The 24,731-nt window shown below is 39.2% G+C and overlaps 1 protein-coding gene and 1 long non-coding RNA gene across 8 annotated transcripts in view; one reads left to right on the plus strand and one right to left on the minus strand.

The window, feature by feature from the left end:
- The window catches only part of NRG1 (neuregulin 1), a 1,111,639-nt gene that overhangs the window by 693,592 nt on the left and 393,316 nt on the right, over positions 1 to 24,731 (plus strand). The gene's annotated exons all lie outside the window — the stretch shown is intronic.
- Positions 2,362 to 23,211, minus strand: LOC102899209. 2 transcript variants are annotated; one of them, XR_006597343.1, is made up of 3 exons: positions 22,999 to 23,194; positions 4,396 to 4,524; positions 2,362 to 2,641 (listed from the first exon to the last, which is right to left on the minus strand). It is a non-coding gene; the product is annotated as an uncharacterized LOC102899209 (long non-coding RNA). The 2 variants fall into 2 exon arrangements; XR_440063.4 differs by lacking the exon at positions 2,362 to 2,641 and having other exon boundaries at positions 4,363 to 4,524; positions 22,999 to 23,211.

A 24,731-nucleotide genomic window follows, 5' to 3' on the forward strand; every position in this document is an offset into this window, starting at 1 on the left:
TGTGATCTGTTCTGGAGGTAGAAGCCACAGGACTCAGGGAGATTTCAGACTAAAGGTTCACATGGCTTTGAATAAGGACTACATGGACTTAACTTTACATGGACATGTTATTGATTAGCCGTGCCCTTCCCAGAATCAAATTATGATCGAGAGAAGGACCCTGAGTCCTTGAAGAAACAAAGGGGGTTACTGCAAAAAAAAAAAAAGAAAAAAAGAGAGAAAGAGAGAGAGAGAAGGAAAGAAAGAAAGAAAGAAAGAAAGAAAGAAAGAAAGAAAGAAAGAAAGAAAGAAAGAAAGAAAGAAAGAAAAAGAAAGTTGATACAATAAAGAAAAGGAAGCCTATTTGCATAGCAGTACTAGGGGCCAAGCCTACATATCTGTGCAATCTATGAAGTCTATTTCTTGTGACAGTGTCAGAGCTGAAAAGATCTATAGGTATCATGCAGGCCAATTATCATCTCAGAAATGAGAAGACATAGCAGAGGAGATTGACATGCCTCACCTAGGGTCACGGATCTAGTCGCTGGTACGACCAAACTTAGAGCATGTGTCTCCTGGCTCTCAGTACTATGCTTTGTTATTACTTTTTAATATATAACCTGATTTGTTCCTAATAGGCTTGTAATACACAGTGCCTGAAATTTAAAGATTACTCACTGTTTGCCATAAGGCGGCAAATGCGTCAGTTGAAATTTTAGGACAAGTGTAACACATCATTAGAATTACTCTCACTTATGGGCGTCTGGGTGGCTCAGTCAGTTAAGCGTCAAACTCTTGGTTCGGCTCAGGTCATGATCTCACAGTTTTGTGAGTTCAAGCCCCACATCGGGCTCTGTGCTGGAGGCATGGAACCTGCTTGGGATTCTCTCTCTCTGCCCCTACTCCACTCACATTGTTTCTGTCTCCCTCAAAAATAAATAAACTTTATTAAATAAATAAAATTACTGTCACTTGTTCTATCCCTTTAACATGAGCTATCACATGGCAGAGTCTCTCTTCAAGAGAAGAGGGGAGGACAGGGGAGTGAAGTAGACAAGGGCATGGAGGAATGTGGGGAAGGAACACTTCTGGAAAGAGTTAATAATATCTTTACCTTAGACTCAGCTACATGTAGCTGTTAATCATATTGTCTTTTTCGTTTTTGGTGACAATGTGGACAAAAATGGTAGCCTGGTACCTTTCTCCTTGATGTAACTCTGTCTACATTCCTTATTTTGGTTGAGATGGATAGCCCTACAGTCCTGACTTGATGTATGTCATAGTCATACCATATTCTATAGCCACACAGTTTGCTTGGTCTGTGCTAAGCACTCATGCTCATCATGAAAGAGCCTTTGAAACATTTATACGCACACTAAGACAATGGTTGAAAATCAAGCAGACAGGTGGATCTCACTGAATTCTCTTCTCCAATAACATGGACTCTCCTCTCTGGTACTGATTTTATGAGACCTTGGGAAATTTTCATTCTCAGCAAGCCCCAAACTTTTCAGTAAAGCAGAAAAAAAGACTGATATTTTAAGAGACATGTTTATGCCCTTAAATTCAAAGGTACTTTATAAATATACAGTTGCTGTCACTCTTCAATGAAATCTTTATCACCTGATGAAATAACACTCTGATAAGTACCAACCTGCCTAAGTTGCCCACTCCGCACTGCGGAGAATGTTCCTTTCTAAGCTTATTAGCATCTCAATAATTTAGCATCTCGTTGGTACTAGTTCTCCATCTGACATCAAGTCTCCGGTGAGTCCTTGGGAGCTCAAATCTGCCAGAGGAGCTTCAAGGCGAGTTCAGAGCTCAGATCCACCAAGGAAAGGAGAAACAAGATAAGGACTAAATCCCTGATAAAGTAGATGAAAAAGTCGAATCCATCACTTTGAAAGACTGGCAAGGAGAGGTGGCAGCCAGATAGCTTCCATTTTATGGACTTGTGGTGTTTCAAAGAGAATAGAATCCTTCTTTTCCTCTTGCAATTATTTCCATGTGCTCTGTTCTCCTGCCCTAGCTGGATTTGTCAAGTTTGAAAGCAAAAGGAAAGTTGAATGTGCATCCTGGTGGCATACTGTTAATAAAAAGGACAGAAACCATCCAAAAGTATTCTAACAGCAACCATGAAACCTAATTCGTCATTTCCTTCCCTGCATCCCTCAGCCCCAAGTGCTGACTTTACCTCTCTGACTTCTCCAAGTAGAATTAGGAACTAATGAGAATAAGCATCTTCATCAAGACAAGTCTGGTGTATACTTAGGAAGGTGAGGAAGTAGGCTGGACCACCTGTAAAAGAAGTTCTTGTGTGGTACTAGCTCTGATCCTATAAGGACCTTGCCAGGCATACATCCAGAAAGTCACATAACTCTTAGCATTTTGTGCTTTATGTCTGTTAAACGGGGATGCTAACAGTGACAGTAAATGACATCCAGGAGGACTTTTCATGTGGCAGATACTGTGCTAAGAGCTTTATGTGCATTTTTTTTAATCTTCACAACCAATTTATGAAATGGGCATTTCCAGGTTTAGTCATTTGCCTGTGGTTCCAGCCAGTAGTGGAGGGAGGATTCCAATCCAGCAGTCTGACTGTGGCGTCATCCCACTGTCCTCCTCATCCGGTCACAGGAAGTTGAGTGAAACTGTGCATAAGCTTGGAAATAAAAAATACACTAGATAAGAAAGGTTTTATCTATCATTTCTATTTTTCAAAAGATGTTGTGATCTCAATATGGGTCATGTTATCAAAAAAATGTGCTTGGTGAGGTCTGAGGGAGTTGATTTTTAAAATGTTTTTATTTTTATTTTTTTTAATTTACATCCAACTTAGTTAGCATATAGTGCAATAATGATTTCAGGAATAGAATCCAGGGATCCATCCCCTACATATAATACCCAATGCTCATACCAACAGGTGTTTTCCTTAATGCCCCTTGTCCATTTAGCCCTTACCCTCACCCAAAACCCCTCTAGCAACCTGAGGGAGTGGCTTTTTGAAGTCAGTCAGATATGATTTCAAAAGAACTTTACTTTCTCCTTTCCCTCTGCTGCTGGGGGTTCAGATGGGGGTGGTTCTAGGACTTCTGCCATAGAACTAGATATATTAGTGGCAAGAAATGGGAAAATATAGCCCTGCTGCACAGTGCTAATAGATTGTCGTTTAATAGTCCATGCCATGTTATTTCATAGTGTGCAACATTTAAACAATACACACACATGCACTCCTACACGTGAATGCACGTGCATGTGCGCGCGCGCACACACACACACACACACACACACACACACCCCTTCTGTCCTACGTTGGGCTGTGGTCTGCTTATGGAGGCTGAATGACAGGGCCAATTCTGACCTAATTCAACCATTCTGATGTTGAAAAGTATTAGAACCTTCAGTATCTGTCTAATCCTGAAGAAAAAAAAAGCCTCTTTCTGTGCTTCTCTCTTCATGACTGTCGTAATTGTAAGAGTGCCATTTTTGCCTATATCCCTTTGATAACCTCCTTGATTTTGGTGTGGCTAGAGTGCTGTAAAATTGGTTCTAAGATATACTTCCTTCTAGTGAAGGAAGTCCCAAGGGAGCAGGAATGGACTTAGTTACAGGAACTTAGGTACCATTAAAATTGGCCGGATGTGCCAATTGGGTATCACCTGCATTGGGTATCATCTCCTTATCATAAAGAGTGAGAGACTCAGAGAAGCCTTCAGAGAAGTTTCAGAATATGGCAAGGTCATTTAGAGAATGTCACAGCTGGGATTCTACCTCAGTCTCTTACACAATACACCCTGTAATTATCCTGCTGTACTTGGGGTCAGCAAATTTCAGCCAATGTGCCAAATCGGACATGCTGCCTGGTTTTGTAAATAAAGTATTATTGGAACAGAGCCATGCTCATTCTTTTATATTCCATCTATGGCTGCTTTTGTGTTACAACGGCCTAACTGAACTGTTGTAGTTGAGGCCTTCTGGCCTGCAAAGCCTAAAATATTGAGTGGCCCTTTACCGAAGAAGTTTGCCAGGTCCTGGACAAGCCCAAAACATGATAGATTCAGCTCATATCACGTATGTCAGGGTATCTACATTTTTACATGTCTTTCTGAAATCCAGTGGGTATAGATCTATTGACTTCCTGTCTTAATCCCAGTTTCCTCTATATACGTAAGTTTTCTTCCACAAGGCATGAAGAAACCTGAATTCTAGACAAATCTCTAATAATGAGTCATATTTTAAGAGGCTCTATTCCACTCTGTATTTCTAGAACATGTTTCTTTTATAGAAATCAAAGTATTTTCCAAAACCCATTCATTTGTCAGGCATCTGGAAAACTAGCCTCCTTTGGCAAAGGGGAGAGAGTAGTTATTCACTCAGGAAAAGTGAGACACCAGTCAGTTTATGGATGAAACCCACATTATGTCATCCACCGGCTCTACATTGAGTGTAAGGTCATAGGAATGAAGTCTTTGGCCGTCAGGGTCTTCGAAATCTTAGATTTCTGAGGCAAGTTTGAGGTTCTGCATATCCTGTGGTCTTGGAGGCCTGAGGATAAAACCAAGAGTGGCAATGCAATTAGAGCTGCTTTAACTGCTGCCTGATTGCCCTAACCACACAGACCTAGGCAGGGTGAGTGGGCTGATCTCATTTGTTTATTGTCTGTGTCCGTTCTCAGGTGGTAATAGACATGCTATCATCTCAGTTTTTAAGGGAAACCAGATGGCAGTGTTAGAAAATAGATAAAGGAGAGGTGCAGACATTTGTTAAGGGAATGTTATGACTTCTATGGTACAAATGTAGAAGTATTTCTGAATTACTGAATAAACTATTACAAAATATTTTTTTAAATGCCATAGTAACACATAGAATTCCAACTGAAGTAATTTCTACTATGTAAAAGTAAGGGCCTACTTGAGTGAATGCATAAAACACTAATTTGTATATCAACTTTAAAATATCTAATATTGATGGGGCACCTGGGTGGCTCAGTCGGTTAAGCGGCCGACTTCGCTCAGGTCATGATCTCGCGGTCCGTGAGTTCGAGCCCCGCGTCGGGCTCTGTGCTGACCGCTCAGAGCCTGGAGCCTGTTTCAGATTGTGTGTCTCCCTCTCTCTCTGACCCTCCCCCATTCATGCTCTGTCTCTCTCTGTCTCACAAATAAATAAACGGTAAAAAAAAATCTAATATTAAAATGGAATGTATTCCAGGGCACCTAGGTGGCTCAGTCGGTTAAGCGTCTGACTTCCACTCAGGTCATGATCTCATGGCTCATGAGTTTGAGTCCCACATCTGGCTCAGCACTGTCAGCACAGAGCCTACTCTGGATCCTATGTCTCCCTCTCTCTTGGCTCCTCCCCCACTCACATAGGGACACATGCTCTCTCTCAAAAGTAAGTATTTACAAAAATGTTAAAAATAAAGGAATGTATCCCATATGGATGTCAGCTTTGCAATTTTTTTAATTTTTAAAAAGTTTTTAATGTTTTCATTTTATTTTTGAGAGAGAGAGAGACAGAGCACGAGCAGGGGAGGGGCAGAGAGAGAGGGAGACCCAGAATCTGAAGCAGGCTCCAGGCCCTAAGCTGTCAGCACAGAGCCCAGTGCAGGACTTGAACTCACAAACCATGAGATCATAACCTGAGGGGAAGTCCAACGTTTGACTGAGCACCCAGGTGCCCCTGCTTTGCGATTTTTAATACCATTTATTTTCTCATAATTCTTCCCTTTGTTTTTTGGGTTTGTTTTTATTTTTATTTTTTTTTTACTAATGATATCAAAATTTATTTCAGTCAAGTCCATCTCCAAGTTGCTTGAGTTCATATTTATATATGGGTGTGTTTCTGTGGGTTAGGTATCCAGCATATTGCATTTGCTGGGGAAGAGTAAAACATCTCTAAGTTGACAGGATGTGAGAAACTATCTGTAAACCATATGTCTCATAAAGAGTTAATATCCAAAACATGAAAGGAACTCCTATAACTTAATAGCAAAATCAGCAAGCAACAAAACAAATAAAATGGCAAATCAAAACAAAAAATAGCCAGACTTAAAAATAGGTAAAGGTTTTTAAGAGATGTTTCTCGGGGCGCCTGGGTGGCGCAGTCGGTTAAGCGTCCGACTTCAGCCAGGTCACGATCTCGCGGTCTGTGAGTTCGAGCCCCGCCTCAGGCTCTGGGCTGATGGCTCGGAGCCTGGAGCCTGTTTCTGATTCTGTGTCTCCCTCTCTCTCTGACCCTCCCCCCCGTCCATGCTCTGTCTCTCTCTGTCCCAAAAATAAATAAACGTTGAAAAAAAATTAAAAAAAAAAAAGAGAGATGTTTCTCTAAAGAAGACATGTAAAAGGCCAACAAGTACATGCAAAGATGCTCAATACCAGTGAGCCTCAGAGAAATGCAAATCAAAACCTCAGTGAAATATCATCTCATACCTGTTAGGATGGCTGTTATCCAGAAAACAAAAAAAATTCTGACAAGAATGGAGTGAAAATGGAACTATTGTACACTGTTGGTGGGACGGTAAAATGGTGGATAGAAATGTAAATTAGTCATCCATTGTGGACAACAGTAAGGAAATTCCTCAAAAAAAACCAAAAAGAGAACTGCTATATGATGTACCAATCTCATTTCTGAGTGTTTACCCAAAAGAATTACAGTCAAGTTCTTAAAGAGATAGGTGTACTCCCATGTCTATTGCAGCATTATTCACGATAGCCAAGATGTGGAAGCAAGCCTAATCTACACCAGCAAATGAGCGGATGAAGAAAATGTGGTATCATACATATAACGGACTATTACGCAGCCTTGGAAGAAGTGGAAATTCTGCCGTACGTGGCAACATGTGTGACCCTTGTAGACATTATGCTAAGTGAAATAAGCGAGTCACAGAGAGACAAATACTGCATGATGCCACTTATATGAGATATCTAAAATAGTCAAATTTATAGAAGCACAGAGTAGAACGATGATTCCCAGCGGCTGGGGGCAGCGGAAAATGGGGTGTAGCTTTTCAACAAGTTCAAAGTTTCAGTTATGCAAGAGGAATAAGGTGTAGAGATCTACTGTGCAACACTGTGCCTAGACTTAACAACACTGTGCTACTGTATATTTAAAAACCTGTTAAGGGGGTAGATCTCATGTTAGAGATTCTTAACACAATTAAAAAAAAATCTCTAGGTAAAAACTGCTCTGAAGCAGCCAAAATATCCCTAAGAAAGCTCATGTTCTATTATATGCAATTTTATTTCTTTTTTCAAGGTTTATTTATTTATGTTGAGAGAGAGAGAGAGAGAGAGGGAGAGAGAGGGAGAAAGCATGCACATGAACAGGTGAGGCAAGAAAGAGAGGGAGAGAGAGAATCCCAAGCAGGATTCATGCTGCCATTGCAGAGCCCAACACAGGCTCCATTTCATGAGCTGTGCAATCATGCCCTAAGCTGAAATCAAGAGTTGCACGCTTAACCAACTGAGCCACCCAGGAGCCCCCTATTATATTCAATTTAATAAACATGTCTCGTTTCCCAGAAGACAGCAGATTGAATATCAGACATTAAAAATGAAAGCAAGACTATTCATCACAAGAGCTACAATTTGTTGACTTTTATGCTGTGTTGGACACTGGTGTAAGTCTCCTGCAAGCATTTCACCTCTACAACGACCCAATGTCTGGTACTGTTATTACTCCTTTTAAAGAAGAAACCAATATGCAGAAAGTTCAAGTTTGTCCATCTGGTAGGAAGCAGAGCTGGAGTCCACAAGTAGTCTAGATTCTTAATGTCAGTGGTCTGTTGCTTCCCTGGAAATGCCACTTCCCCCTCAGCTTCCTTTTGATAATATTGTTAATTGCTGATGTTCCTAATGATGACCTTAGAAGTTTAGCTTATATTTCCTATACCACATTTAAGAATATAGATAAATATTGGAGCCTGTCAGAAAGATTCACTTAAATATGGTTGGATAAAAGTAGATTTATTAAAAACAAACAAACAAAAAAACACAACAGTCTCCTGTTTTCTAGAAAATGTACTGACATGCATCATTTTGTTCTATAGCAATGCAAAATAAATGAGGTGTTACCGTTCAGTTACACAGCACAGACTTGGATGATTAATGAATACTAATTGATGGTGATGAGATCTTTAAGAATAATAAAAAAAAATAATAAGCTGTCTTCTGGAAGTGTTTCTGGAATTCTCCCCATTTTGAGGCTGTGGATAGGCATGATGGTTTTACAATGCCAAAATAATCTGGTTTGCAGAGAAAAAATTCAGTCAACCATTTAGACTGCATTATGCTGAACAGTCAGTCACAAAGGACTTTGAAACTATTTTGACAGCTTGCTTTGGGTTTTGTTTTGTTTTTTCTTTTTTCTTTTTTTGACAGCTTGCTTTGGCTGTCTGTAAATACATCTCCCAACTAAAAACTTCAGAAAATATCTCAAAGGAAAGAAAGGTATATAATTAGTATTTGGTTTAATTTATTGTCAGCTTTTATTTTACATATTTAATCCAACTTGTTAAACCTTCTTTGTGCTCATTGATGCTTACTAGAGAATAATATCGTATTTTAATTTTCCAATTATATGTGAAGGTCAGGGTCAGGATTGGTCAATATTTTTACATCTTCAAATTTAGAAACCTAGTATAAAGCCTTACATATACTAGCAAATGTTTGCCTTTCATAATAGAAATTTAAAGAGTGCTCTAGTTTTGTTTATGCATTTGTTAATGGCTTTCCCTGCTATGAACTTGAGAAACATTTAATGTCCGTTTAGTCATGACATACACACAGCCTTAATGACCTAACATGCGGGTTTGCAGAGCAATAACCTTGCCAGCTAATGTCAGCCTGCAGTAAAAGGGGAGGTGGTAATGGTGAATCTGTTTTTATTACTTGATGCTTAATCATAATGAGTCAGACGCTTTTATAAGAAATCTTTAGCCATCCCCTGAAAAACTTGCTTGCCAGAGATGTACAGATTTCTGCTCTATTAGAAAATTTGTTTAGACCTTCATTGTGTATACATAAGAAATTGTTGGGAAGTTTAACAGTCATCTTATGCTATGTCAGACATGCACACTGTTGTTCTGTGTTCACTTTTCCAATGTCCTCAGATTCTATAAAATGTGATTTAAGCAAATAGTTCCTGGTCAGAAGGACCCATTAGAGGGCATCTGCAATATATGAAATTGTGGCTCAAATATGCTCAGTCTCCCCATGTAGATGACTACCTGACGGTGGAGACCTGTATGGAAAGGTCACCGTACTGTCTAGGAATCCCTCTAATGCAAGGCAGCTTTGTATCTGAAGCCTGAGAAAACGTCCAGATTACTAATGGCACTTAAAAGTATATATGTCAGGGCCCCTCCTGAAAACATAGGAGGGTGAGGCTTATGCAATGGAATTTCATCCACTTTAACTGTACCGCTTCTGGGTTCTTGGAAGTGGCAAGTGTTTGGGGTGCCTCCTTCTTACCAGGGCAACACAGTTGTATCCACTTGAAAATTATATTAGCAAAAAGCCACATCTTAGGTCTATAGAAAACCCCACAGGTTTCATCTGGAAATTCAACACATAAAAGCCACCTAGTTTGTTGGTAGATGTTAATTTAGTAGACATTTAAGTATATTAGACAACTCATGAGTTATATATTCTGCTTAGGAAAGGGTAAGATCTGCTGATTTCAAAGAAGAAACTCACTGAGACCCTGTTTCTGCTAAAGGTCTGCCAGGGGATACCCTTCTAGCTTAGTTTCCTATGTAAGGAGCTAGCTCACAAAAATGTCAGTATTTTAGTAGCTATGTATTTAAGTGGCCAGGCCTAAGATTTGGCCTCTCCGTTTTTTCCTCTGCTGGCAACATACACATTAACTCTGGGACATCCATGTTGATCACAGTCCAGAGTTATCTGCATTCTGACTACACTGAACAGGAAAATTGATGGTAAAGGCGGAAAATATCCATTTAGTTACAGGAGTATTTTTTTTTTACTCTGGGGTGGTGCAAACACTTTATACTTTGAAGGAATGGTTAGAGTATATTCGTTTCCTTGGCTAGAAGCACCTGTTGAAGAAAGGCATGATTCTTATATCCTGGACACTAGCCATGCAAATCGATCCAAAGAGGACTCCATCTTTTTCAATGTGATATTGAGTGCTTTATACATGAGTGGTGGCCCCATAGTGGTTCTGTTTCAGTAGTTTCAAGGTCCCAAGTGTTTGAGGAAAATCCAGACTACCATAGCTACTGCTCAAAACATGTAGGACAGTTTGAGTGCCTCTGTTGGTCCTACATGGGTAGGTGGGGTCAGCGTCCTAAAAGGGATCCCTCCCTAAGCCAGCCCAGGGGCCCAAATACTTCATATTTTCACTGCAGCACAAAACATGGGTGTTTTTACATTCACATTAGAATTAAATTGAAAGTAACATATTCACATGACAAACTCAAACAGTATTGGAAGTATATATATGACATGAAAAACTAAAATCTCCCTCATTGTTTTACACTTTATTCCTTCCTTTTCATCCTACTGTCCTGAACAAAGCACTGTTATCATCTGTTATGTATGAGTCCAACAATGTTTTGGGTAGACACAAGCACGTATATTTATGTAGATTTGTAGCTGTACGTAGATAGCCAGTTCACTAGAGCCCTTGAAATAAAACATTTTTTCAAAAGGCATCTCTTCAAGCAAACATTAGGGGGGCAGCTCTGGGGGGGAAATCATATTTAGCTCATAGCCTTTCTCCTTCCAATAAACGAATGATCTGTCTATAGCTTAGTGTTAATGTAGGTGTGCCTATCTCTCTTTCTGAAAGTCCCTGTTTTGATGATAAGCTCATTAATGACAGGAACTCTGCAGGGCCTTGAATATGATCCCCAGGTGCCCCAATTTTTCAATACATATTAATACAAGTTCATTGCCAACTCACATGCACCTCATATAACAAATGAATTCACACAGCCCAGATTCCTGAGCTCTTTTCATTGACACCTCATGTGGTAATGAAATCATGGTAAATTCATGCCACTGAAACACTCATTAGTTTGATATACTTGTTGCTTTTTCATGTACTTTTACACGAGATCTACAACCGAGAGATTAAAAAACAGAGATCTATAGCCAAGATTTGTAATAAATAAGAAATTGTTTAATGTTCTGCATTAAATAAATTGAGGAAGGTTAGACAAAACAGGATTGGCAAGATATCGTGCTTTGAGAGTGATAAGGGTAATTGGGTGGAATTAATGAGTCTGAAGTGGTCTTGACTACAAAGTTGTTTTTAAAGTGTCACTTTCTCAGAGAACATAGAAACTTGCAATGCAACAAGCATGAATATGGGAAGACCTTTTCTTTCTTTTTTTTCAATATGAAATTTATTGTCAAATTGGTTTCCATACAACACCCAGTGCTCATCCCAACAGGTGCCCTCCTCAATGCCCATCACCCACTTTCCCCACCCTCCCACCCCCCATAAACCCTCAGTTTATTCTGTTTTTAAGAGTCTCTTATGGTTTGGCTCCCTCCCTCTCTAACTTTTTTTTCCTTCCTTCCCCACCCCTCCCTCCCCGCCATGGTCTTACATTTCTCAAGATCTACATAAGAGTGAAAACATATGGTATCTGTCTTTCTCTGTATGAAGACCTTTTCAAAGAGAGGCCGTGGGCACTCTTTCACATACAGCATTTGGCTTTTCAGGATAACACCTACGCTGAGGGCTGCATTAGGCTCATCAGCCTTTAGCCAAGTCGTTTGGCATTCAAAATGGCACCAGGGAACTTAATTGAAATCCAGTGATCCCCCATTTTGCTAATTAATTCCAGACATTCAGGCTCACACAGGTAATTTTTCTTTTTCCTTTTAATTATCACTACACAGGTAATTATAGCTCCAAAGATCATTCCTTCTGGTATCTACGTACACATCCTCTTTAAGCTCCTCCTGTTTGTTTGTGGGTCTTGTTTTTGCTTTTGGTTTTCATCTCACTTTCATCTGTTTTGTGGTTATTTCAGGAAAATCTTTTTTCACACCACATTCTGGTCTATTCCTTCTCCCTTCCCTCTTGACTATAAAATAAAATTTGTTATAAACAAAGTGTCTGGATAGCCTTAGAAATATTTTCAAGTGGCATGAAGAAACCAGTGCCATCACTCTTTGCACTTGCTTTAGGGTCTACTCAGATATTTTCTTCACCTTTTCATCCCTCTGAAGCGAAATCTCAAATACCTTATATTTATTTTTCAGTAACTATATTAACAGCTGTTTCTGCATGGTGCATGATGATTTTTTCTGTTTCTGAAATATCTTATATACTCTAAAATCACAATGAATTACATTTGTACTCAGAAAACAAAAAGAAAATTACTTTATAGCCAGTTACTTAAATTATATAGTGTGTTTTGAAATTCTAACTGTAGTATCAGTATCCTTTTTTGCTATAATGTGGTATATGTATAGATTTTGGCCATATAATAGGTGATATAGGTTTCTGTGTTAAGCTAGACTAAGACAGACCACTATCTATAACATCTTTTACGGGAACGTGCATCCACATGAAGCCCAGATTAGTGCCCTTTCCTCACCCGAAACTGACTCCACGATGGGCTACCAGGCCCAGGTTGACTTTCCTCATTAGCTTTCTCCTTTCTGATGCTCTGCCTTCCCATCATCTGACTACTTGTAGTGACAAGATTGCAGTTGTCAAGATGCACATTTGATTTCAAAATGGATGTGATAAGTGTATGTCCTCTTCTTTTCTGTAGGAGTCTACCTGAATGAACAAATCTTCCTCCAGGGTTTGGAGGAAATGGGGTGAAGCATCGCAGCAGAGAAGAATGGAGGGTGTGGGCAGTAGCTCTCCTGGATCTTTTCCCTTCCTTGGGGGAGACCAGCTTTTAAAGGATTTCAAAATGCACCCTAAGTGGTCTCTATGTGCCATCCTGTCTCCTTTCTCAATCCTGCCTGGTGGTTGCAGAAGAAACAAACACTAAACACTGCCACAGAGAACAATAGATTGTAAGAATGTAGCAGAGAATGTTTTTTTTTTTTCTTGAACTTTGAATCCTTAGGTCCAAATGTACTCCTTCTCTTCTTCCAAACCTCCCAAGTATTAAAGATTTTTGTTTTTTGGACTTATGAGATGCATACAAATCCTTTCTCTAGAAGTTCACAATTCCTGTCAGGAATATTTGGAAAAAAATTCTTCACTTCTTCACTTCTTACCCAAATAAATGATGACTTACCTTCTTCACAACAAACAAAGAAAGGTGCAAGAACACCTGTTTACATGTAGCTACTGAAGATGTGGAATTTCTGTAAAAGAGTGAAAATTTACTTGACAGTGTCTAGCACCAGGCCTGGCACAGAGTAGGTACTCATTAAAAGTCTGATCAGGGGTGCCTGGCTGGCTCAGTCGGTTAAGCGTCCGACTTCGGCTCAGGTCATGATCTCACAGTCTGTGAGTTCGAGCCCCGCGTCAGGCTCTGGGCTGATGGCTCAGAGCCTGGAGTCTGCTTCCGATTCTGTGTCTCCCTCTCTCTCTGCCCCTCCCCCATTCATGCTCTGTCTCTCTCTGTCTCAAAAATAAACGTTAAAAAAAAAAGTCTGATCAGGAGACTTGGGTTCTAATCCTGTACGTAAGACTATTACCCCTTCTGGGACGCCTGGGTGGCTCAGTCATTTAGTGTCCAACTTTGGCTCAGGTCACGATCTCATGGTTTCTTGGTTCAAGCCCGGCTTCGGGCTCTGTGCTGACAGCTCCGAGTCTGGAGTCTGCTTCAGATTCTGTGTCTTCCCCTCTCTGCCTCTCCCCTGCTTGTGTTCTGTCACTCTCTCTCTCTCTCAACAAGAAAATAAACACTAAATTTTTTTAAGAAGTCTATTCACCCCTTCTAGGCTACTGTTTCCTCATCTATAAAATAATAAACAATATTATGTATTATGCTGTTTAATAACTAATATAATAATATAGTACATATTAGAGCCTTTTTGATTTTATGACATATTGATTCAGTGACTCTCTAGATAAGCACTGTGTCCCCACCACTCAGCACTGTGCATTTTCCATAGCAGATGCTCAGTAAATATTTATCAAGTAATTGTTTGTGTTCAAAGGGAATGTTTAACCTCTTACTGTCTCAGTTCCCACCTCCCCTTGTTTGGTCTTGTGTTTACTATTAGTATATTGACGTACTCTGGGCTGTTTCCAAGAATCTGAAAAAAGTTTCTCTTTTGATATAAGGAAGTGCAGTGCAGTTTTTCAGAGAAAAGATTTCATATCGATTAGCCTGAACCATATTAGACTCCCTGTCTCCATATCCCTGCATACGTACACATAATCTTTGTTCTCTCTTTCTTTCCTTCATGAGCTATTGTAGTAGGCAGACTACTTACTTCTTCAAGGAATTCTGAACTCCTATGTCCATGGAACTCTGGGAAGATTTGTGGCAGGACTTGTGAAACCAATAGACAACTTTCACAGGATCCATAAACCCTCATATTGTATGAACCGTGTATGCCTTTTTATGGAAAGAGGGTTGAATTTATGTTATCAGATGCTCTAAGTGTACTTTGACCCATAAAAGGTTAAGATCCACTCTACTCAAATGAGTAATGTTTAGTCATTTAGAAAATCCTGCACTTTCTCCTTTGTGATTGCCTCAATTTCTTTAAAAACCTTTTATAAGATCATAAAGAAACTTACTTTACATCTTATAATTCCACCCTATAGCAAGACCAGCTTAAGGATGTGCCATAAAGTTTCCATCTCTCCATCTGAGGAGTCTCCATTCTCAACCCACCCAAGCCAGGAAGCCCATAACTCATATAACTAGGCAACATCCTCTGCATTTACCTGTGCTAATATGTCTCATTACCCTGACACTGGGCAAGTAAATTGCCTTCACATATACCATGACTTGTGAGAAGGTGGTATTTTCATTTCAATGATTTTGGAGCATGCGATGCATGTCAAGGACACCAGCCTTACAAAAGTAGAGACCCATTTGGGAGCCCTGGGTGGCTCAGTTGGTTAAGTGACCAACTTCCACTTAGGTCATGATCTCACGGTTCGTGAGTTTGAGCCCCACATTGGGCTCTCTGGAGCTGTCAGTACAGAGCCCACTTTGGATCTTCTGTCCCCTCTTCTCTCTCTTTCTCTTTCTCCCTCTCTCTCCCCCCATCCCCCCCAAAAAATAAATAAGTAAAGAAAAAGAGAAAGTAGAGACCCATTTGGGGAAATAATAGGAAGTAAGGACAGTTACAGTGATGTAACAGAAGAGACACTAAATGATAGTAAGGGGTCACTCTTGAGACTGCTATTAACATACTCTAGACATTAAGGAAGTGCTTCAGCTCTTTGGGCTTTATTTTCTCATAGACTAGTACAGATACTGGCCAGGATAATCTACAGTGTCTTTCAGTTTCAATCTGTATAATTTTGATTCTGGTTGACTACGACTGGACAAGTTAAGGGAAGGATCTAGAACCTTAAAGGCCCACATTTTCTAGCTTAAGAGGAAATAGATAGGAAATTCAACAAATCCAAAATACTGAACGTATGAAGAAAGGAGTCAATTTAATGGACAAGAATACTTAATATTGTAAAGGTCTTATTTCTTCCAAAATTATAAAAAATATAACTCAGTTCTGATTTTTTATTAAAATGAGTTTCATAAAGTTTTACAAATTCTGAAATAAACGGATGAGAATAGCCTAGGCTTCCTCTCACCAAATTATGCTAATTAAGAATAATTAAAAGTTCAGTGCTATTTATGAAAAAATAATATAAAGCAACAAAATTAAAATAGCATGACATAGCATGAAGTAGGTCAATGAAATAGATTCAAAAATCCAACTACCAGTCTAAAATACCAATCATTAATAATAATTATAATAATAAAACTATACTAATTTGGTCTTTACCATTTTTAAAATAACAAGTAAGAATTAGGATGCCTGGGTGTCTTGGGTGGTTACGTGTCTGACTCCTGATTTTGGCTCAGGTCATGATATCACAGTTCATGAGATTGAGCCCCATGTCAGGCTCTGTGCTGAAGGTATGGAGCCTGCTTGGGAGTCTCTCTCCCTTTCTCTCTATGCCTCCCCCACTTCTCTCTCTCACTCTCTGTCTCTCTCTCTCTCTCTCTCTCAAAATAAATAAGTAAACATTGAAAAAAAGAAAACCATTTATATAAAAAAAATAACAGGTAAGAAAACAACAAAATAAAATAATGATTTTAAATCTAACAATTTTATGTAATAAAATGACAATAATCCTATAATTATAAATTTATATAATTATTACAATTATAAAATTGTAAATAATTTTACAATTACAACCTTATTTGATAATTGTGATAATGTATTATAATAAAGTAATAATTTAGTTGTTATAATAATTAATAAAACAAGCAGCCCAACAAAAAACGGGCAAAATATTTGAACATATGCACTTCATCTAAGATATATGGATAGCCAAAGAACGCATAAAAATATGGCAAACAGCATTAGTGATTAGGGAAATTAAAATTGCAATCAAAATGAGATTATCATAAATACCTACTAGAATGTCTAAAATTAGTAAGACTGACTATACAAAGGATGAAGAGGAAATGGAATTCTCATACACTGCTGGTGAGAATGTGAAATGATACAACCCCTTTGGACAATATTTTGGCAGCCTTCATAATAGGTTAAACGCACGTCTTCTATATGATCCAGCTACTTCACTCCTAAGTATTTACTCAAGAGAAAGGAAAGCACACATCCATTCAAAGAGCTGTGCATAAATATTCATAAACAGCTTTCTTTGTAACAGTCAAAAATTGGAAGCAACCCAAATGTCCATCAGTAGATGAATGTATGAACAAATTGTGACATGTACATAGGATAGAATAGTACTTAGTAATAAAAAAGGAGTGAAATGGACACCTGCTATACAACATGAATGATACAAAATAATTACGCCGAGTTGAAAGAAGCCAAACTAAAAAAAAAAAATTCACTATGCAATTCATTTATATAAAACTCTACAAAGTGCAAACTAATCTATTGAGCAAGCTGCCTCAGTTGTTGCCTGGAAACTGAGGGTGGGATTGCAAAGGGGCAGGTGGATACTTTTGGAAATGATGGATCTTTATTACTTTGATTGTGGTGATGGTTTTACCTCTATATACATATGTCAAAATTCATCAAATTGTATATGTTAAGTATGTACAGTTTTTTATATATCAGTTATACTCAATAAAGCTGTTTTTTAAAGTGTGATGTGGCATAAAAAGACCAGTGGAGGGGCGCCTGGGTGGCGCAGTTGGTTAAGCGTCCGACTTCAACCAGGTCACGATCTCGAGGTCCGTGAGTTCGAGCCCCGCGTCAGGCTCTGGGCTGATGGCTCAGAGCCTGGAGCCTGTTTCTGATTCTGTGTCTCCCTCTCTCTCAGCCCCTCCCCCGTTCATGCTCTGTCTCTCTCTGTCCCAAAAATGAATAAACGTTGAAAAAAAAAAATTAAAAAAAAAAGACCAGTGGAAAAGTGTCAAAGTCCAGAACACCAGATATTAAAGGTAGCTTCTCAAATCTGTGAGAAAACAATATTAGAGAAAATTGGCTAGCCATCTGGAATTAAATTAGATTCTTACTTCATACCATTAGCAATATAAATTCCAAGTTGATTTAATTTAACAATTTAAGAGATGAAAGACTCTATAGAAAACTATGCAATTATTTATCTGATCTTGAATAAATATAAATTTTTTAAGCATAATGCAAAGACAAAAATTTTAAAGTAAAAGGATGGTTGATTTGATATCCTGAAAAATTTTTCATAGTTTACATTAAAATAAATATAAAATTAAGTCATATAGTGAAAAGGGTATTATGTGTCATGAATCTAAGAGAAAATATTATATCCTTGATACATATATAAGAAGATCTTATAAAGCAGTAATGACTTAAATGCACATCCCTATTTTAAAAAGGGCAAATCATAAACACAAGTTTCATCTCCCTCCAAAAAGTAAGAGAGTGAGAGGGGAAGAGAGGAAAAGGAAGGGAAGGGAAAAAGGAAAATAAGGGAAGAAAGAAAATAAAGTTCTTAGCAAAAAAAAAAAAAAGAGAGAGAGAGAGAGAGATTTCCCCCATCTTGGTGGTATCTTTATTAGGTTGTTTTACTTTTGTCATTGTGTTTTTCTATATTTTTATAGTTCCTACAGTGTACTTGTAGTGTTGTACCTGGGTAATCGCAAAAATAATCTAGAGAGTAGAGAGGATCATTGAGCTCAGCAAAGTGTTTAATAGTCTTCCAGATGAAGGAGGTGTGGAATATAGGCCTGTCCAACTGAAGACAAAGATAAAGAGTGTGTGTGCATGCGTGTGCGTGTGTGAGAGAGAGAGACAGAGACAGAGAGACAGAGAGAGAGATTGACAGACGGATGCTGAGAGTATAATTAGCAGGAGAAATCAAAGCCTTAGAAGTGGAACACAGTCTTGTCACTGGAAGACAGAGGTAGTGCCTCACTCCTGTGTGAACCCTAACTGTCCAACTATGATGCTTGAGAGAGTCTTGAAGTGTGGACACTTCAGAGATGCTTCTTAACCAGTGGTGAAAGATATTAAGGGGAAGATTGTATATTACATTCAAATATATTACAGTGTTCATCATAAGCTCCATTTCCTTTAACCTTTACTCATAATTCTCATTTTTCAACCCTTGGTTCAAAACATATGTGGTAACTGGACCTTGACTATGGAGTCAACATTATTACCAGGCCACATAAAGTCCTGCAACATCATCCTGATCTTAAGGAATTTAGAGTCTAGCTAGGAAGATAAACCTCTCAGGAAATAATCGCAGATGATTCCTAACTTACCATGGTTTGACTTTACCATGATGTGAAAGCACCACACATTCAGTAGAACCAGAACTTCAAACTTTTAGTTTTAATCTTTTCCCAGGCTAGTGACATGTAGCACAGTTGTCTCTCTCAGTGCTGGTCAAGGGCAGCCGCAGCTCCTGGTCTGTCATTTGAAGGTAAACAACCAATATATGTACAATCATTCTGTACCCATACAACCATTCCGTTTTTCAGTTCCAATACAGGGCTCAATAAATTACAGGAGATATTCAACACTTAATTATAAAAAAAAAAAAGGCTCTGTGTTAGATGATTTCATCCAACTATAGGCTAATGTAAGCATTCTGAGCACAGTTAAAATAGGCTAGGCTGTTAAACTGTGATGTTCATAGGTTAGATGTATTAAACGCATTGTCAACTTATGATGTTTTCAACTCGTGGCAGGTTTATCAGGACATAACCCCATCATGAGCTGAGGAAGATCTGTAGATAGTAAAGCCGTTTCCTCCATATCATCATGGGGCAAAACACATTCTAGAATGAAGAGATTACAACCTTCGCAGGAGCGTACACTTTCAACACCTAAGGAAATGTTTTGTTTTGTTTTCTGAAGACAGAACTATTAGACATTAGGAGGCCTTTAAATTGCAAGGGGAGTTCTGTTGTTGAAAAGAGGTAACATTTAATGGATTAAGTCAACATGTAAATATGTAGTCTTGGAGTCTGTGATGATCTCACAGGAATATTAAATGCTGGGTTTTATGACTGTGGCTTAAAATCATTACATGGTCTTTCAGTTTCGTGAAGCTGGCTTTAGCAGAAGGAGGAGCACAATGTTGATGGTGCTCCCTGGAGTTGCTTGAGGTCCGGTCCAAGCCTTATGAACTTGCTCTTTAGTGAAGCCACAGGGTAGAAATTTTATTGCTCTGTGTCCTTGACCAGAGCATTAGTTACAAGTTGTCAAAAGAGAAAAAAATAAGTGAGAAAGAAAAGAATGCTCTTTAAAGCTCCTGAGAAACTCATAACCTATTAGCACAAGAAAGTAGTTAGAACCATTTAGGATAGCAAGAGAAGAGACAACATTAGCTGAAAATGAAAGGCTAACGTTTCAAACAGTGATAAACGTTCAAGAATGTACGTAATGTATTTTCTTGTTGCCTTCACCATAAATAGACATGACTTAAGGTATGTCTGAAGATTCATTTCCCTTTTATTGAGCTCACTCAACAAAAGTTGTTTTTTTTTTTTCAGTATGTCCTGCTTTTATAAACCAAGATCTAATTTGACACAATTACGTAATTGTGTGGCCATTTGTGCCCCTCCTCCTCCTCCTCCTTTCTGCAAAGTAGAAAGTTTCTTTTTTCCTGGAGCTTTATAAAATATGCTAATTTGCTTAATCGCATAATGGTTTTCCCACAACAACTAATTCATCTGTTTGCTAAATTGTTATTAAGGACCTATTAGTTGGGAGCCACTGTGCCAGGTGTTGGGAATAGAAAACTGAATAAGACACATTCCCTTCCTTGGAGCTTTCAGCCTAGTGGGGAACTCGGAGAATTCAACAGATAATTTGAAAAGATGGTGTGATACGTACACAGAAAAGTGTGGCACACTGCCAGATGCCTACCCTAGCACAAAATTCTCCCGATTTTCATTAGAAACAGAACCCTTTAATTGTACCCAGTTAAAAGACCGATTCTCCTAGCCAGCCTTCTCTGAGATGAATAAGCCAGAAGAAGGGTCCTTTTAGCTTTCCTTCCCCCCCTAGAAGGCTCATGAAGCAGTTGGGAGAGTGGTAGCTACAGCAGTAATCCTGGACTATAACGTAGCCTGGAGAATACTAGGGGGTTAGGATTCTAGTAACTTTGTAGAACCACCATGTGAGCCCCAGGAGGCTGCTTTGCTGACTTACTTCTTTTACATGAGAGAATTAGACTTTGTGTATTTAAGCCACTGTAATTGGATCTCTGACCGTTATAGGCAAAAATAATACTGATAGGATGGCACTTACAGAAAAACATGGGAGTGGCTCCCCACTCTGTTCCTGGGGAGACGTCAGAGATGGTGTTCCTGTAGAAGTCACATTTATTTTATTTTTTAAATGTTTATTTATTTATTTTGAGAGAGAGAGAGAATGACAATGAGCAGGGGAGGAGCAGGGAGAGAGAGAGAGAGAGAGAGAGAGAGAGAGAGAGAGAGAGAGAGAGAGAGAGAGAATGAATCCCAAGCAGGCTCTGTGCTGTCAGAGCAGAGCCTGACGTGGGGCTGTGAAATCAAGACCTGAGAAGATGAAATCAAGAGTTCGATGCTCAAATGACTGAGCCACCTAGGCACCCCTAGGAGTCACATTTAAATGGAAACTTAAGGGATAAATGAAAAAGGAAGGTATGGGAAAGTGTTTTAAAAAGAAGGAATACCATGTGAAGATCTGAGTGGATTAAGAACATGGCAGGAGATAATTCTGGAAAATCTTATAGATGCTCCATTTTGCAGAGACCATCTTAAAGATGTGAACCAGTAGCTGCAGAGCATTGCAGAGATCTAGAGTAGAGGTACAGTTTGGGAGATATCAATATATAGATGGTTTTTAAAGTCTTGAGAAATTATGAAGTCACCCAGGGAGAGCATTTCAGGCTAGAAGACCACTGAGGACAGAAACTTGAGATCCAACCATTAAAGATCAAGTGAAAGGGAGCCTCTCCATCCTTGTTTAAAAGGAGAGAGAGAGAGAGAGAGAGAGAGAGAGAGAGAGAGAGAGAGACAATATTAGAATAATTTATTGTCACAAAATCTAAGAAATCATTGGGACAGAGGGCAGGGGTTAGGTGGGATTTCTTTTGTTTTGTTTCTAAATAGCCAGAATGAACCAGTGATGCAGGATTTCAAGAGGGTAAACAGCTCTCTTCACAATTTTGACCCACTAGAGAGACTGGTGGGTGGATAATTAAGATATTTACAAACAGGATGATCCTACGTAAGCCCCTAAAGTCCTCAGTTTCATTATTTGTTGTTGTTTTTTTTTTTAATTTTTTTAACGTTTTATTTATTTTTGAGACAGAGAGAGACAGAGCATGAACGGGGGAGGGGTAGAGAGAGGGGGAGACACAGAATGGAAGCAGGCTCCAGGCTCTGAGCCATCAGCCCAGAGCCCGACGCGGGGCTCGAACTCACGGACCGCGAGATCGTGACCTGAGCTGAAGTCGGACGCTCAACCGACTGAGCCACCCAGGCGCCCCCTCAGTTTCATTATTTGTAAAATACAGATAATAACACTCACCTTGTAGTGTTTTATGAAGACTAAATAAGAGATAGGGAGGTGCCTGGGTGGCTCAGTTGGATGAGCGTCCGACTCAGCTCAGGTCATGATCTCGCCATTCATGGGTTCAAGCTCTGTGTTGGGCTCTGTGCTGACAGCTCAGAGCCTGGAGCCTGCTTTGGATTCTGTGTCTCCTTCTCTCTCTGCCCCTCCCCTGCTCATGCTCTCTCTCTCTCTGCCTCTCAAAACTAAATAAACTTTAAAAAGAGAGATGGAAAAGGGTATGTAACTGGATAAGGAAACTCTGCTATGATGATTCATTCACCCTTTAAAATTGGTTGATGTTTAGATGGAAAATCATCACATATGCAGATTGATCTTTGTTTGTCAATCTTTTGACAATTAGTTATTAGTATACATATTTTTAATTTTCAAAAATTTTTATATTCCTATGCATTGATTCATATTGGCCTATCACAGATAACTCTACAAACAAACAAACAAACAAAAACACCATTTCTTTGAGAGGCCCTTGGACTTTGAGGATTTACCCTGGAGCTAATGAAGCCCAAACAGAAGAGCCCTTCTTTCCATGACCTTTTCCAAGACTCCTGTTGGGGTTCCTAGCCATGCATTCAGAAGCTTATACATTTGTATAAAATTTACAAGATAATACAATTAAATTACAATCAATTTAAGACCAAAGTCTCTTTCCATGTTGACGTTCCCTCTAAAATATTCCTCCTGTGTGGGTAGAGTTGGGAGGGCCCTGGGCATTTTGGAATCCAACTCAGGAAAAGTTGAGTTGAAAGATACATTTATTTGGTGCTTTAGTGGGATGTCTACTAAAGTTATTGCAAGGTGTCCCAGAGTAGGAAAAGCTCCCAGAAATATGCCAAAACCCACTGTGCTGACTCACATGGCATCATGTCAGGAAGGTGCAGGGCCAGAGATTGTATTATGAATGAATGTGTCCCGGTGTGCCAAGCACCAGTGGGATGTGAGCCGTGACAGGACAAGTTTTGAAATGGTAGGAGCCAGAAACTAGCATGTGGAAAATTCTACCAGGCATCAGATGTGTGGAATTGTGACCAGAGGACTTAGTCCCATTGATGTCTAGTCACAATGGAAATTCTATTCTGTCAAGAATACAGGGGCTCCTGGGTAGCTGGGTCAGTTCAGCATCTGACTTCAGCTCACTTTATGATCCTGTGGTTCGTGAGTTTGAGCCCCACATTGGGCTCTGTGCTGACAGCTTGGAGCCTGGAGCCTGCTTCAGATTGAGTGTCTCCCTCTCTTCTGCCCCTCCCCTGCTCACACTCTGTCTCTCTTTCAAGAATAAAAATAAAAAAAAAAATTTTTTTTAATTTTTTAGAAAAGAAAACATAATATTTCAATGTATGCAATTATTAATTCGCCAACCTTTTTTTGTAAATTGGAACCACAGGAAACTGAATTTATCAGAGTCCTGATGCTTGTAGGGCACAAACCATTGATAGCACCATAAACTCTGAGTGTCTCTGTAACAACTAAGGCAGAAAATATAATAGAGGTTTTTTTCCCCTGAAATTTAAAATCATAAACATTTGCAGGACATTGTCAAAATAAGTTGTAAAGTTGAAAGATCTTCTTTATTAATAATTAAAAATGAACAGATTTCAATCAACCATGTTAAAGACTGACTCTCTTTCAATGTTCTCTATAGAAAAAAAATTACAGAATCATTGTCAGAGGAAGAGGCAATCAAAAAATATTCAGATGGAAAAAGTTGGGAGAAAAGTATGATAAAGGTCATCAGGCATTTAGTTAATAAAAAGATCATGTTGTTTCTCTGAATTTTGTCACATTTGTGGTCTTGTCAGCTTTAAAAATTTTGTAATTGATGGAATTTCTTTTTTTCTTTTAATACTCACTTTTGTCCCTTATAATTTATATGTACAGCATTGTGTTCTTCTTCATAATTCTGGAGATAGTATGCATGCCGCACCCCACAAAACCTGAGTCACTGTGCTCCTTTGTGCTGCTGTCCCGTTGTCTGCCTCCAGCAAGGTTCAGGGTCTCTTCTAACAGTGTCCCCGGTTCCCTCACCTATCCCTGAGGAGTCAGCAGTTAATGACATGATCAGCCTGCCTCCAGTTCCATATAGTTGTTATGGAAAACAGAGCCTACGTGCCCAACACATGAGGTTTTGACTGGTGATTTGGGCGTAGGGCTGGCCCTTGGTACCTCTGTGACATATGCAAGAACTAAATACACCAAACTTCCTTTCGGGGACTCCCAGCTCTGCTACTAGATGTATGACCTTAAAAAATGAACTCGACTCTCCTGAGCTTCAATGTCCTTATGCACATGACAGACTAATACATACCTACTGTGAGGGCCAAGGTAGTTGATATACACAAAGCACATGCTGTATTATAAGGGGCTCTTCGGATATAGAATCTGATTACTCTCCCTCTTCTCCATCGCTGCCAAGGAGCCAAGGACTCACTGCTGTTCACCTGTCTTTATTTCGGAGAGGTGTCCACACCTTGAACAGGCAAACAGCATGGTGCCACTTCAGAATGCTATTATCACATGTGTGTCTGGCATTTCTTAAGCAGGGAAGCTGAGTGTAGCGAGTGAAGGGCTGGAAAAGGATGACCACTGGTG

This window comes from Felis catus, chromosome B1 (assembly GCF_018350175.1).
Source record: "Felis catus isolate Fca126 chromosome B1, F.catus_Fca126_mat1.0, whole genome shotgun sequence".
In the NCBI taxonomy this organism is placed as follows: Eukaryota; Metazoa; Chordata; class Mammalia; order Carnivora; family Felidae; genus Felis; species Felis catus.